At 41.5% G+C, this 13,271-nt stretch overlaps 1 protein-coding gene across 1 annotated transcript in view; it reads left to right on the forward strand.

Moving 5' to 3' along the window:
• The window catches only part of PDE6A (phosphodiesterase 6A), a 79,691-nt gene that overhangs the window by 52,733 nt on the left and 13,687 nt on the right, over positions 1-13,271 (forward strand). The gene's annotated exons all lie outside the window — the stretch shown is intronic.

A 13,271-nucleotide genomic window follows, 5' to 3' on the forward strand; every position in this document is an offset into this window, starting at 1 on the left:
GTCCTTTCATGACTATGTGGCCCAAGCCAATGGGTCCCCTGGCTTCCCTGTGACAGGTCCTGGGCGATATTAAAGGAGACAATGCCCGACCCAGGACCCAGAGAACTGTTGTTTGTTTATCCCTAGATGCTTCTGCAGAGGTGAGGTTTAATCAAGTCACGAATTTCGCAAGTCCAGAGAAGAGACAGCTGCTGGGACAGGCTCAGGGAAGATGGGGCCAGTTGTCTTTCCCTCAGCTGTGAAGTTGTCCAACCAAGCCTCCCCAAAGGTCCTCCCACCCTGGGGAGCAGTGTGACCTGAGGCCACTGATCAATGAGGCGCGCTCTAGCGATAGCTGCTCCCAGGCAGACCAGGGGCTGCTCCACGACATTTCAAAATGGTGCTGCAGAAGGACTGAATGAGTGGAAAGAACCCTAAGTTCTTGGACAGGGGGACTTATTATTACAAAGCTGTCTGTTCTCCCTATTTAGTTATTTATTTAAAGTGATTCCAAAGAAAATATCAACTTTATTTTGTGGAGAATTAGGAAGCCAATTCCAAAATCCTTATGAGAGTTAAGTATGCAAAAAGAGCCAGAAAATTCTGAGGAAAAAAGGAAATAATAGGGGCCAGCAGAACTGAAGATAGCTCAGTCCTAGGTATGAGGAGGAGAGGTCAGCAGACAGACTCAAAAGACAATGCCTGTGCTAAAAGTAGATTTTCTGCCAGTGGAGAAGGATAATTTCATAAATGGTGTTGGGACCATGAGGTGATCTGATGGATTTTTTTCCCCCCAAGACCAGCAAGCAGTTCTCCAGTGCTCAGTGAACACTGACAGGCTGTCCTACAAATTTAACTCAAATCTCACACTATCTACCTGGAGATAGCGGCAGACCCCACAGACTAAGGGCTCAGCCTCGCAAGACTGGCTTCCTTTCAGATGAAGCCAGTCCGGGTTGTCTGTGCTTCTGATTGCCCAGCTATAAACTGGAAGTTGCTGTGAACTCCTCCTTGGGTTTGATTAATTTGTTAGCATGGCCCACAGAGCTCAGAGAAGCATTTACTTACATTACTAGTTTAGTATAAGGATTATTACAAAGAATACAGAAGAAGGGCCAAAGAGGTACACAAGGTAAGGCCAGAAGGGTCCTGAATGCAGGGGCTTCCATTACTACAGAACTGGGGTGGGTTCATCCATGCTGATGCTTATTAAATCTTTGTTCAATAGTTTTTGCAAAGCTTAATATGCAGTTCCCCACCCCACCCCCATCCCTTTCCCAGAGGCCAGCAGGTGGGGCTGAAAGTCCATCCCTCGATTCCCTTGGTCTTTCAGGTAGGCCTGACCCCATCTAGGGACCCTACCTTCAGTCACTCTAAGTCACTTCATTAGCATAAACCCACAGGGGGCTTCTTGGGAAGGACAAGACACTTGTATCAATCGGGAAATCCCAAGGGTTTTAGGAGCTCTGTGCGAGGAACCAGGGACAAAGAAGAAATATATTTCAGATTCTGCCATAGGTGGTCGCAGAGGCAGGCCCCTATTTCACTCCTATAGCAAATAAATTCAAGATGAATCAAGGATTTTAAAATAATGCGAAAATAAACTAATAATATGGAGAGAGGAAAAAAGCTTGGGAGAACTGAAAAGAGTAAGCTTTTCTAAGTGTGACATAAAATTCAAAAGTCGTAAAGAGATTGATAAATTTGACTGCATGAAACTTTAGAGATTTCTGGACAACACCCACAAGAACTCAGAGCTAAAGTCAGAATTTAAATGATACACGGTGGGGAAATATGTGTAATGCTTCTGACAGAAAAAGAGCTAGTTTCCTCAGTAGTGTTAATATAATTCAAGAAAAAGACTAATCCCACAGAAAAATGAGCAAAAAGCGTGAGCAAACATTTCCCAGAAAAGGAATTACAGTGGGGTATAAACATATGAAAAGATGATGACCTTAGCCATAGTGAGACAAATGAAAAATAAAACTACTTTGGGATATAACTGTTCATCCCTCCTATTGGCTAAGGTGAAATGTTTGCTAACACGTGGTGTTGGGCAGAGTGGGGGGCAGCAGGCGATCCTGTTCACTGTGGTGGGAATGTAACTGGTGCAGTTTTTGTTTCTTCGTTTTTCAATGTTGGCTTATACTTTTTTGGGCCACAAGATCTCAGTACTCTGACTACCCAGGGCCATGGCAGTGAAAGCGCCAAGTCCTAACCCCCGGACGGCCAGGTAACTCTCCAATAGGTGCAGTTTTACGAAGGGCCATGCCTATCAAAATTGAAACCAGCCATACTCTTTGACCCGGGGAATCCCAGATCCAGGATTTACCCTACAGAATTTCTTCCACCTGTGCTACAAGAAGTATACATAGAGTTATTCATTGCAATATTACTTGTAATCATAAAAAAAGATTGAAAAAACTTAAAAGACCATCGTGGGGGACCAGGTTAAATACATTGTATTATTTTCACACAGTGCAGTATCATGCAATTTACAAAGATATGACATGAAAGATTTCAAAAAAAAAAAAATAAAGCCAGAAGCAAGACTTCCTGAATCATTGTAAAAGCCAACGTAGTCTTAAGCAGAAGTCTTCAGACCACACACATAGCCCTTGCAAAGCCTTCCAAGACAAACACAGGCTTGGATGGTCTCAAGGGAATCCGTATTTTCTCTCTTTACATTATCTTCCAGAGAAAGCACAGTAGGTGAGGCATGGTCAGTTCCTCACTCTTATCCCATGTGACAAAATAAAGACAAACTTGCCCTTTCTTGAAGTCTATAGTGTAAAGACCCCTGGGGCATCAAACAGAGGGACAATAAATATTGGTGTTTTCAAAGCTCCTTTTAATCACGGCGTTATAAACCCAAGGGAGGGCTTTGGACCTTCCCTGTCTTATCTATTTATTTTGTTAGGGCGTTAGAAGCAGAGAGCTTTGTGCTTTGATTGTACAGTGGGGCAGCAGGAGCTGAGTGTCTCTTACTTAGCACTCTACTTCCTTCAGAGAATGAGCCACGTTCTCTGCTGTTAGGGGTGTGGGATGGCCCCCTGCTATCAGGGCCATCAAAAAGGTAGCAGTACTTGATTTCCTCCATGCTTCTGTCTGTCTATCCATCATTCTATCTAGTCTACCTACATACCTGTCCATCTATCTATTAGTACCTCTGCCTTTCTTAGAATTAAGAATAAAAGATAAGGTGGGGGTCAGCAGAATGTATTCTAATAACATGCTTATATGAAATGAAAAATAAAGGTCAGATTCTTTCTGAAACAAGTCTTATTTGCAGGCTTTAGTTGACAATAAAAGACTGGCATTTCCAATTATGGTACAGGGCAGACATTTCCAGAAATAAATGAGTCAAACTTGAAGGTTCAAAGTTTTGATGAAAATGTTGCTAAATGTTGTGATAAGATAAAAGCACTTTATAAAAAATACAGCACTGGGAGGGGGAGGGATAAATTGGGAGTTTGGGATGAAATATATACACTATAGATAACCAACAAGGACATACTGCACAGCACAAGGAACTCTGCTCACTATTCTGTAATAACCTAAATGGGAAAAGAATTTGAAAAAAGAATAGATACATGTATAACTGAATCACTTGCTGTACACTTGAAGCTAATGCAACATTGTTAATCAAATTGCTCCAATATAAAAAAAAGTCAAAAAACATAAAACTGGAAGATATATTAAAATAAATAGTGTTTTAATTGACCTAACATATTCTGAGCATCTTGGGTTAACCAAAGTGCCACACAGAAAGTGTCTGGGGTACAATTAATAGTCATATGAGGAATCCTAGTCAAATCTTTATGGCATATTTCCCAGAAACTGACGAAGTAAATGACTCTAATGTTTGCTTTGGACAAACTTAAAGGAGAATCTGATTAAACTGTCAACTGATAATGTGGAAGAATTTAAAGAATGGAATGATGTTGTAACAAAACTTTTTCCATTCCCAGGGTTTCTAATTGTTGCATCTAATTAGTCTTGCAGTATGAAATATTCATGAACTCATTTTTGGCCATGTCACATGGCTTATGGGATCTTAGGTCCCCAACTAGGGATTGAACTCTCGCCTTGGCAGTGAAAGCTCAGAGTTCTAACCACTAGACTGCCAGGGAATTCCCCATGCATTAACTGATTAAAAAAAAAAAAAGTCCCATCCTCTCTATCAATAGATGAACTTCTAAAAATATTTGAGTTTTTAATAATTTCTAAAAAATAGGTAATATATTTTATTGTATTGGTTAATCATGTAATAATAGTAATTCAATCCAGAAGAAAAGTTTTCTATACTTGGAGATCTATGGTCAAAGACAACAATATTTAGTTACATATTTCAGTTAATGGACATATTTGGTTAAAAATCAGTATGAAAAAGTGATCAACACATTTCATATATATATGAATATCTGTGATATATATACAGTTATACACATATATAGATACACATACACACACACACAAATATAAAACCTTAGGATAAACTCTGTAGGGGAAGTTAACTGGAAATACATGTTTATGGAGAAAAAAAGAATGCAAAGTTCCAGACTTTTTTTTTAAATTGAAGCATAGTTGATGTACAATATTATGTAACTTTTAGGTGTATAATATGGTGAGTCACAATTTTTAGAGGTTATACTCCATTTATAGTTATTATAAAATATTGGCTATATTCTGTGCTGTACAATACATCCATGTAGCTTATTTTATACATAGTAGTTCGTATCTCTTAATTTCTTCCATTGTTATTGCCCTCTTCCCTCTCCCTACTGGTAAGCACTGTATCTCCGGTTTGTCCCTCATATCTGTGAGTCTGCTGCTTCTTCTTTTATCATGTTCACTAGTTTGTCGTTTTTTTTAGATTCCACGTTTAAAAGACATCATAGAGTATTTGCCTTTCTCTGATTGATTTCACTTAGCATAGATAGTACCATCCAAGTCAATCTGTGTTGCTGCAAATACAAAATTTCATTTTTTTTTATGACTGGATATTACTCCATTGGATGGATGGATGTGTGTGTGTATATATGTGTGCACCTACATATACGTATATATGTATGCACACACACATACCACATCTTTATCCCTTCATCTGTTGACAGACGCTGAGGTTGCTTCAATATCTTGACAATTGTAAACAGTGCTGCCAAGAACATTGGGATGCATGTATCTTTTTGAATTAGTGGTTTTTTCCCAGATATATAACCAGGAGTAGAGTTTCTGGGTCATATGGTAGTTCTGTTTTTAGTTTTATGAGAAACTGTCATACTGTTTTCCACAATGGCTAAACCAATTTACATTCCCACCAACAGTGTATGAGAGAGTTCCCTTTTCTCCACACTTTTTTTTTATGATGATGGTCTTTCTGACAAGTGTGAGGTGATCTCTCATTGTGATTTTGATTTGCATTTCCCTGATGATTAGCAATGTTAAGCATCTTTCCATGTTCCTATTGGTAATCCGCATTTCCTCTTTGGAAAAATGTCTATTCAGTTCTGCTCATTTTTTAATCAAATTGTTCGCTTTTTTGTTTTGTAGGCTGTTTTTTTTTGATATTGCAGCAATAGTTTATATTTTTGGATATTAAACTTATTGGACATATCAATTGCAAATATTTTTTTCTCATTCTATGGGTTGAATCTTTGGTTTGTCAATGGTTTCCTTTGCTGTGAAAAAGCTTTTCAGTTTAATTAGGTCCCATTTGTTTACTTTTGCTTTTCCTTCCTTTGCTTCAGAAGACAGATTCAAAAAAATATTGGGACAATTTATGTCAAAGAGTGTTCTGCCTACCTTTTCCTCCAGGAGATTTATGGTTTCTGGTCTTAGGTTTGTGTATGCATGCTAAGTCCCTCCAGTAGTGTCTGACTCTTTGTGACCCTGTGGACTGTAGCCCACCAGGCTCCCTTGTCCATGGGATTCTCTAGGCAAAGCCTTTTATCTCCTGCATTGGCAGGCAGGTTCTTTACCACTAGCACCACCTGGGACGCCTTTAAAACTCTAGAATCTTAAAGAAATGCTCGTTCATTTGTTTTTAAATGGATGGTACACTGATGGTTGATATAAAAATGCTATGCTATTTAGATTTCTTTATATTTAAAGAATAATGCAACCATTTTAATAGTCAAGATGTCAACTTAAAAATGTACAAGAAGGTAAACATTTTTCAGAATTCTTCTGGTAGGCACTCAGTGAAAAGTGTTCAAAGATCTATAACGTAGGGTTCTCAATCTTAACACTATTGACATTTGGGAGCAATAACTGTAATAGGGGCTGTCCTGTGCATTCAAAGATGTTTAACATAATCCCTTTCTACTCAGTAGACCCCAGTAGCAGCCCCTCCTCCCCAGCTGTGCCAAGAAGAACTATCTCCAGACATGGCCAAATATCCCCTGGAAGCGAAAGTGGCGCCTGGTAGGAAAGCACTGTTGTGAAGCAGTCTTGGGGCTGGTCCATCTATTAGGTGATTAGACACACAATTAGAGCTACTACACACCTGGGTATAGTGTACCTGTTACACACTTAGGGCTTCACTCCAGAAGGTCTGGTCTCATCTCTCTCATGTATTGGTGATTGACCTTGAGCAGGTGACTTCACTTCTCTGTGCCTGTTTCCTCATCTGCTCAGAGAGTAACAGTAGTGTCTATCTTACGGATGATCGCAGGGGCTGAGCCGGGGCACGTGGAGTGCTGTGCTGCATTGCTCGTGGCAGGCACAGTGCCAGGCTTTTCCTGTGATATGAAGAGACCTATGTATTTTGGCCTTTGTCCCCATTTCCCAACACAGATTCTAAAACCCCTGATAGTGATGAGTCACAGACTTGACTGGAGTGTCTTTGGTTCTAAGGGTTTCCCTGGTGGCTCAGCTGGGAAAGAATCTGCCTGCAATGCAGGAGACCCCGGTTCCATTCCTGGGTTGGGAAGATCCCCTAGAGAAGGGAAAGGCTACCCACTCGAGTATTCTGGCCTGGAGAATTCCACGGACTATAAAGTCCATGGAGTCTCAAAGAGTCAGACATAACTGGGCCACTTTCACTTTCTTTTGGCTCTAATGAGGCAACTCTTGGTGGAACCCTAGAGGGCTTCAGAGTGGGTGCTGATCACTAGAAAGACGAAGATTAGAAGCTTGGAACTTTCAGCCCCAGCCCAACCTCTGGGGAGGGGAAGAGGACTGAAGACTGAATCAGTCAGTGGCCAGTGATTTAATAAACCATGTTTATGGGGCAAAATCTCCATAAAAACCTATGAAAAACAGTTCGAAGAGCCACTAGGTCAGTGAACACATCGACATGCTGGAAAAGAGCATGGGACCTCTGCAGGCACTGAGGACCCCACGCCTTGTCCCGTGCATCTCTTCCATTTGGCTATTCCTAAGTTATATCCTATACAGTAAACTGGCAAACAGAAGATTTTTCCGAAGTTTTGTGGGTTATCCTAACAAGTTTTTGAACCTGGGGTTCATGAGAACCCCTTGCCTCTGTAGTCAAGTCAGAGGTGTGGTAGCCTGGGGCTCTGATGCTTGCAACTGACTTCCAAGGTGAGGAAAGTCTTTTTGGACAGAGCCCTCCAACATGCAAAGTCTGACGCTAGTCAAGGGTTAAAAGTGAACTGTATTGAATTGAATTGAATTGAATCAGAAGACACCCAGTTGGAGACAGAATTGGTTGTTTTGAGGGAAAAAACCCAACACTTGTCTCCTCTACTCTGATTATCTTGGAGCGCTCGGGTCAGTAAGCTTCATTTTATTTGAGGTCCACACTTCAACCCTTGAGGTATCTTTTTTTTTTTTCTCCTCATACTGAGGTATGTGGGATCTTAGTTCCCTGACCAGAGATCAAACCCATGCCCCCTGCAGTGGAAGTCCCTGCGGAGTCCTAAGCACTGGACCACTAGGGAAGTCCCAAACACATTTGCGAGTCTCCTGCTTTGCTATCTCTTGGGTCAGCCTAATTCACTGTGCTTACTGTAGAACCAGGATGTTACAGTACCTTCAGAATCAGGGCATGACTTCCACTTGTCATTAAATCCTTTCAGTCTCCACCGAATTGCAGGTTTCACACCTGGTAATATGACAGACGATGCCCTGGATGGCTTAGAGATCCTCCATGGCTAGAGCGTGAGGCCTGCCACCTGCCATGAGCTATGTATGGCAATTATCTTTTTAATGGCTGGGGGGAAAAAATCAAAAGAATAATCAGTTCAGTTCAGTCTCTCAGTCGTGTCTGACTCTGCAACCCCATGGACTGCAGCATGCCAGGCCTCCCTGTCCATCACCAACTCCTGGAGTTTACTCAAACTCATATCCATTGAGTTGGTGATGCCATCCAACCATCTGGTCCCCTGTCATCCCCTTCTCCTCCCACCTTCAATCTTTCCCAGCATCAGGGTCTTTTCAAATGAGTCAGCTCTCTGCACCAGGTGGCCAAAGTATTGGAGTTTCAGCTTCAGCATCAGTCCTTCCAATGAACACCCAGGACTGATCTCCTTTAGGATGGACTGGGTGGACTTCCTTGCAGTTCAAGGGACTCTCAAGAGTCTTCTCCAACACCACAGTTCAAAAGCATCAATTCTTTGGAGCTCAGTTTTCTTTATAGTCCAACACTCATATCCATACATGACAAGTGGAAAAACAGCCTTAACTAGACAGAGTTTTGTTGGCACAGTAATGTCTCTGCTTTTTAATATGCTATCTAGTTTGGTCATAACTTTCCTTCCAAGGAGTAAGCGTCTTTTTATTTCACGGCTGCAATCACCATCTGCAGTGATTTTGCAGTCCCCCAAAATAAAGTCTGACACTGTTTCCACTGTTCCCCCATCTATTTGCCATGAAGTGATGGGACCAGATGCCATGATCTTAGTTTTCTGGATGTTGAGCTTTAAGCCAACTTTTTCGCTCTCCTCTTTCACTTTCATCAAGGGACTCTTAAGTTCTTCACTTTCTGCCATAAGGGTGGTGTCCTCTGCATATCTGAGATTATTCATATTTCTCCTGGCAATCTTGATTCCAGCTTGTGCTTCATCCAGCCCAGCATTTCTCATGATGTACTCTTTAAATAAGCAGGGTGAAAATATACAGCCTTGATGTACTCCTTCCCCGATTTGGAACCAGTCTGTTTTTCCATGTCCAGTTCTAACTATTGCTTCCTGACCTGCATACAGATTTCTCAGGAGGCAGGTCAGGTGGTCTGGTATTCCCTTCTCTTGAAGAATTTTCTACAATTTGTGGTGATCCACACAAAGGCTTTGGCATAGTCAATAAAGCAGAAATAGATGTTTTTCTGGAACTCTCTTGCTTTTTCAATGATCCAGCAGATGTTGGCAATTTGATATCTGGTTCCTCTGCCTTTTCTAAAATAAGCTTGAATGTCTGGAAGTTCATGGTTCACACACTGTTGAAGCCTGGCTTGGAGAATTTTGAGCATTACTTTACTAGTGTGTGAGATGAGTGCAATTGTTTGGTAGTTTGAGCATTCTTTGGCATTGCCTTTCTTTGGGATTGGAATGAAAACTGACCTTTTCCAGTCCTGTGGCCACTGCTGAGTTTTCCAAATTTGCTGGCATATTGAGTGCAGCACTTTCACAGCATCATATTTCACGATTTGAAATAACTTAACTGGAATTCCATCACCTCCACTAGCTTTGTTCGTAGTGATGCTTCCTAAGGCCCACTTGACTTCACATTCCAGGATGTCTGGCTCTAGGTGAGTGATGATACCATCGTGATTATCTGGGTCATAAAGATCTTTTTTGTACAGTTCTTCTGTGTCTTTTTGTCACCTCTTCTTAATATCTTCTGCTTCTGTTATACCATTTATGTCCTTTATTGAGCCCATCTTTGCATGAAATGTTCCCTTGGTATCTCTAATTTTCTTGAGATCTCTAGTCTTTCCCATTCTATTGTTTTCCTCCATTTCTTTGCACTGATCACTGAGGAAGGCTTTCTTATCTCTCCTTGTTATTCTTTGGAACTCTGCATTCAAACGGGTATACGTTTCCTTTACTCCTTTGCTTTTTGCTTCTCTTCTTTTACAGCTATTTTGCCTATTTGCATTTCTTTTTCTTGGGGCTGATCTTTATCCCTGTCTCCTGTACAATGTCACAAACCTCCATCCATAGTTCATCAGGCACTCTATCAGATCTAATCCCTTGAATCTATTTCTCACTTTCACTGTATAATCATTAGGGATTTGATTTAGGTCATACCTGAATGGTCTAGTGGTTTTCCCTACCTTCTTCAATTTAAGTCTGAGTTTGGCAATAAGGAGTTCATGATCTGAGCCACAGTCAGCTCCTGGTCTTGTTTTTGTTGACTGTATAGGGTTCCTCCATCTTTGGCTGCAAAGAGTATAATCAATCTGATTTCTGTATTGACCATCTGATGATGTCCATGTGTAGAGTCTTCTCTTGTGTTGTTGGAAAAGGGTGTTTGCTCTGACCAGTGTGTTCTCTTAGCAAAACTCTGTTAGCCTTTGCCCTGATTCATTCTGTACTTCAAGGCCATATTTGCCTGTTACTCCAGGTGTTTCTTGACTTCCTACTTTTGCATTCCAGTCCCCTATAATGAAAAGGACATCTTTTGGGGGTGTTAGTTCTAGAAGGTCTTGTAGGTCTTCATAGAACCATTCAACTTCAGCTTCTTCAGCATTACTGGTCGGAGCATAGACTTGGATCACCATGATATTGAATGGTTTGCCTTGGAAACAAACAGAGATCATTCTGTCATTTTTGAGATGGCATCCAAGTACTGCATTTCAGACTCTTTTGTTGACTATGACGGCTACTCCATTTCTTCTAAGGGATTCTTGCCCACAGTAATAGATATAATGGTCATCTGAGTTAAATTCACCCATTCCAGTCCATTTTAGTTCACTCATTCCTAAAATGTCAATGTTCACTCTTGCCATCTCCTGTTTGACCAGTTCCAATTTGCCTTGATTCATGGACCTAACATTCCAGGTTCCTATGCAATATTGCTCTTTACAGCATCGGACTTTATTTCCATCACCAGTCACATCCACAACTGGGTGTTGTTTTTGCTTTGGCCCTGTCGCTTCTTTTTTTTCTAGAGTTATTTCTCCAATGACCTCCAGTAGCATATTGGGCACCTAACGACCTGGGGAGTTCATCTTTCAGTGTCCTATCTTTTTGCCTTTTCATACTGTTCATGGGGTTCTCAAGGCAAGAATACTATAGTGGTTTGCCATTCCTGTGTCCAGTGGACAACATTTTATTAGAACTCTCCACCATGACCTGTCCATCTTGGGTGGCCCTTTACGTCATGGCTCATGGTTTGACTGAGTTAGACAAGGCTGTGGTCCATGTGATCAGATTGGTTAGTTTTCTGTGATTGTGGTTTTCATGCTGTCCACCCTCTGATAGAGAAGGATAAGAGGCTTATGGAAGCTTCCTGATGGGAGAGACTGACTGAGGGGGAAAGTGGGTCTTGTTCTGATGGGCATGGCCATGCTCAGTAAATCTTTAATCCAATTTTCTGTTGATGGGTAGATAAGAATTCCAATTTTAGTACCCATAGATTGATATTCTTTAATAGAGGGCCACATTATGACATTTGTGGGGGGGTCATAGGTACTTTTGCCTTAATGGGTTCTTTCTCCATTTAAATAAATAAAAATAATATTTCATGACTTAATATAAATGCAAATATAATCCACGCTTAACTCATTATTCATATATTCACTATTACTATGTTGTTGTTTTTTTTTAAAAAAAGAAACTAAAGTTTAATATTTTCACAAGTGCCTAAAAGTATCCTGAACCTACTTAGGCACTGACTTAGAAATAAGTGACCCTGTCATTTTCTCTTCTTTTCTTTACTCTGCAGCTCATCCTCCCCTTCCCCATCCATCCAACCATCTAGAAATGAATGTTAAGAATTTAGAATCTGCCCACACTCTGTCTGTGGAGTGTTTTTCTCCCAGGGCCACTCTTGCCTTTTGAGACAGACCACATTCTGTCAATGGAATGTGTACCTCTCTAAATAAATCCACTTCTTATCTATCACCTTGTCTCTCACCAAATTCTTTCTCCATGAGACATAAAGAAGTTGAACTTCAGTAAGTCCTGCCACCGGGAACTAAGGCCCCCACCCAGGTGAGGGGTGGAATGATAATGTGGACCCTCCTGACTTCAATCAAGTGAAACTTGGACTCAATCTTTGCTCCAATTCTGTGCTGAATTCTCTACTCAAGCCCCCTCAGAAATACACATGTACCCATGGTTTAAAATGTCCCCAATTTTGCTAGTTCAGGGAGACATGGCTTTGGGAATAGATGCCCTGGTGTTCCCCGTATTTGCTGCAAGTAATAAATCCTTCCTTCTCCACCCTTTCCCCTACCCCATAAAAGAATTTAAAATCAGTTTTTGCATTTGAATCCAAAGGCAACCACTGTGCTAAACATGTTCTTCTAATATACATCCTGCAAATAATGGAATAGTGGCCAAGACTTTGTATATAGCTGTTGTCAAGCAGCAATTAAGAGCCACTTAAAACCCAGTGAGCTCATCACCTTGGCTGCAGTGTCACCTGGTACCTGGCATAAAGTGCTCACTGTGTTCAAGAGAGTGGAACTTTGGGAAGGACCAGAGGGAAAGTATGAAAACCACGAAGACACCAAAAATACCGCAAACTGCACAATTCATGAACCCCAATGGTGTGGGGCCAGTCGATTAAGAGCTATTTTAATGGTAAATGCCTCCAGGGCTGCTCTCAGTCCTAAGTCCTCAGCAATCTCTCCAGGGCCTGGCATGCAGTGAGCACTGAGCAAAGGCATGCTGGGTGAGTTAACAACCCCCAACCCCCCTCAAGCCCCAGGCCACAAAGCCCAGGCCTCAGCAGCACCTTTCTGGTGGCCAAGCACCAACTGATCTTGTCTGTGGCTGCTTTCCCATTGCGATGATGAAACTGAGTAATGCAACTGAGTGCACATGCTCTGCAAAACCTAAAATATTTACTATCTGGCCCTTTATGGAAAAAGTTGGTGCCTCCTGGTCTCATGTTTTACAGATGAAAAAAATGAGGCTCCGAGAGACAAAGTGACTTATCTAGTGTCTCATGGGCATTCGTGGAACATCAACCAGGTCACCCTATCCCCCTCCCATACACCCACAGCTTTCCTTGGCTCCCTTCAAACTTCCCCCTCAAGCTATCCACTTCAGACCAAGGGTAATTCCAGGAAGAGTCTGAATGCCTTGCAAGGGTGCCTGGGATGCTTCCAGGGTCACGCTTCGAGCTAAGGGTCAAGGAGAAGCACTGCTGAGCAT

This window comes from Oryx dammah, unplaced genomic scaffold (genome assembly GCF_014754425.2).
Source record: "Oryx dammah isolate SB20612 unplaced genomic scaffold, SCBI_Odam_1.1 HiC_scaffold_5, whole genome shotgun sequence".
NCBI lineage: Eukaryota > Metazoa > Chordata > Mammalia > Artiodactyla > Bovidae > Oryx > Oryx dammah.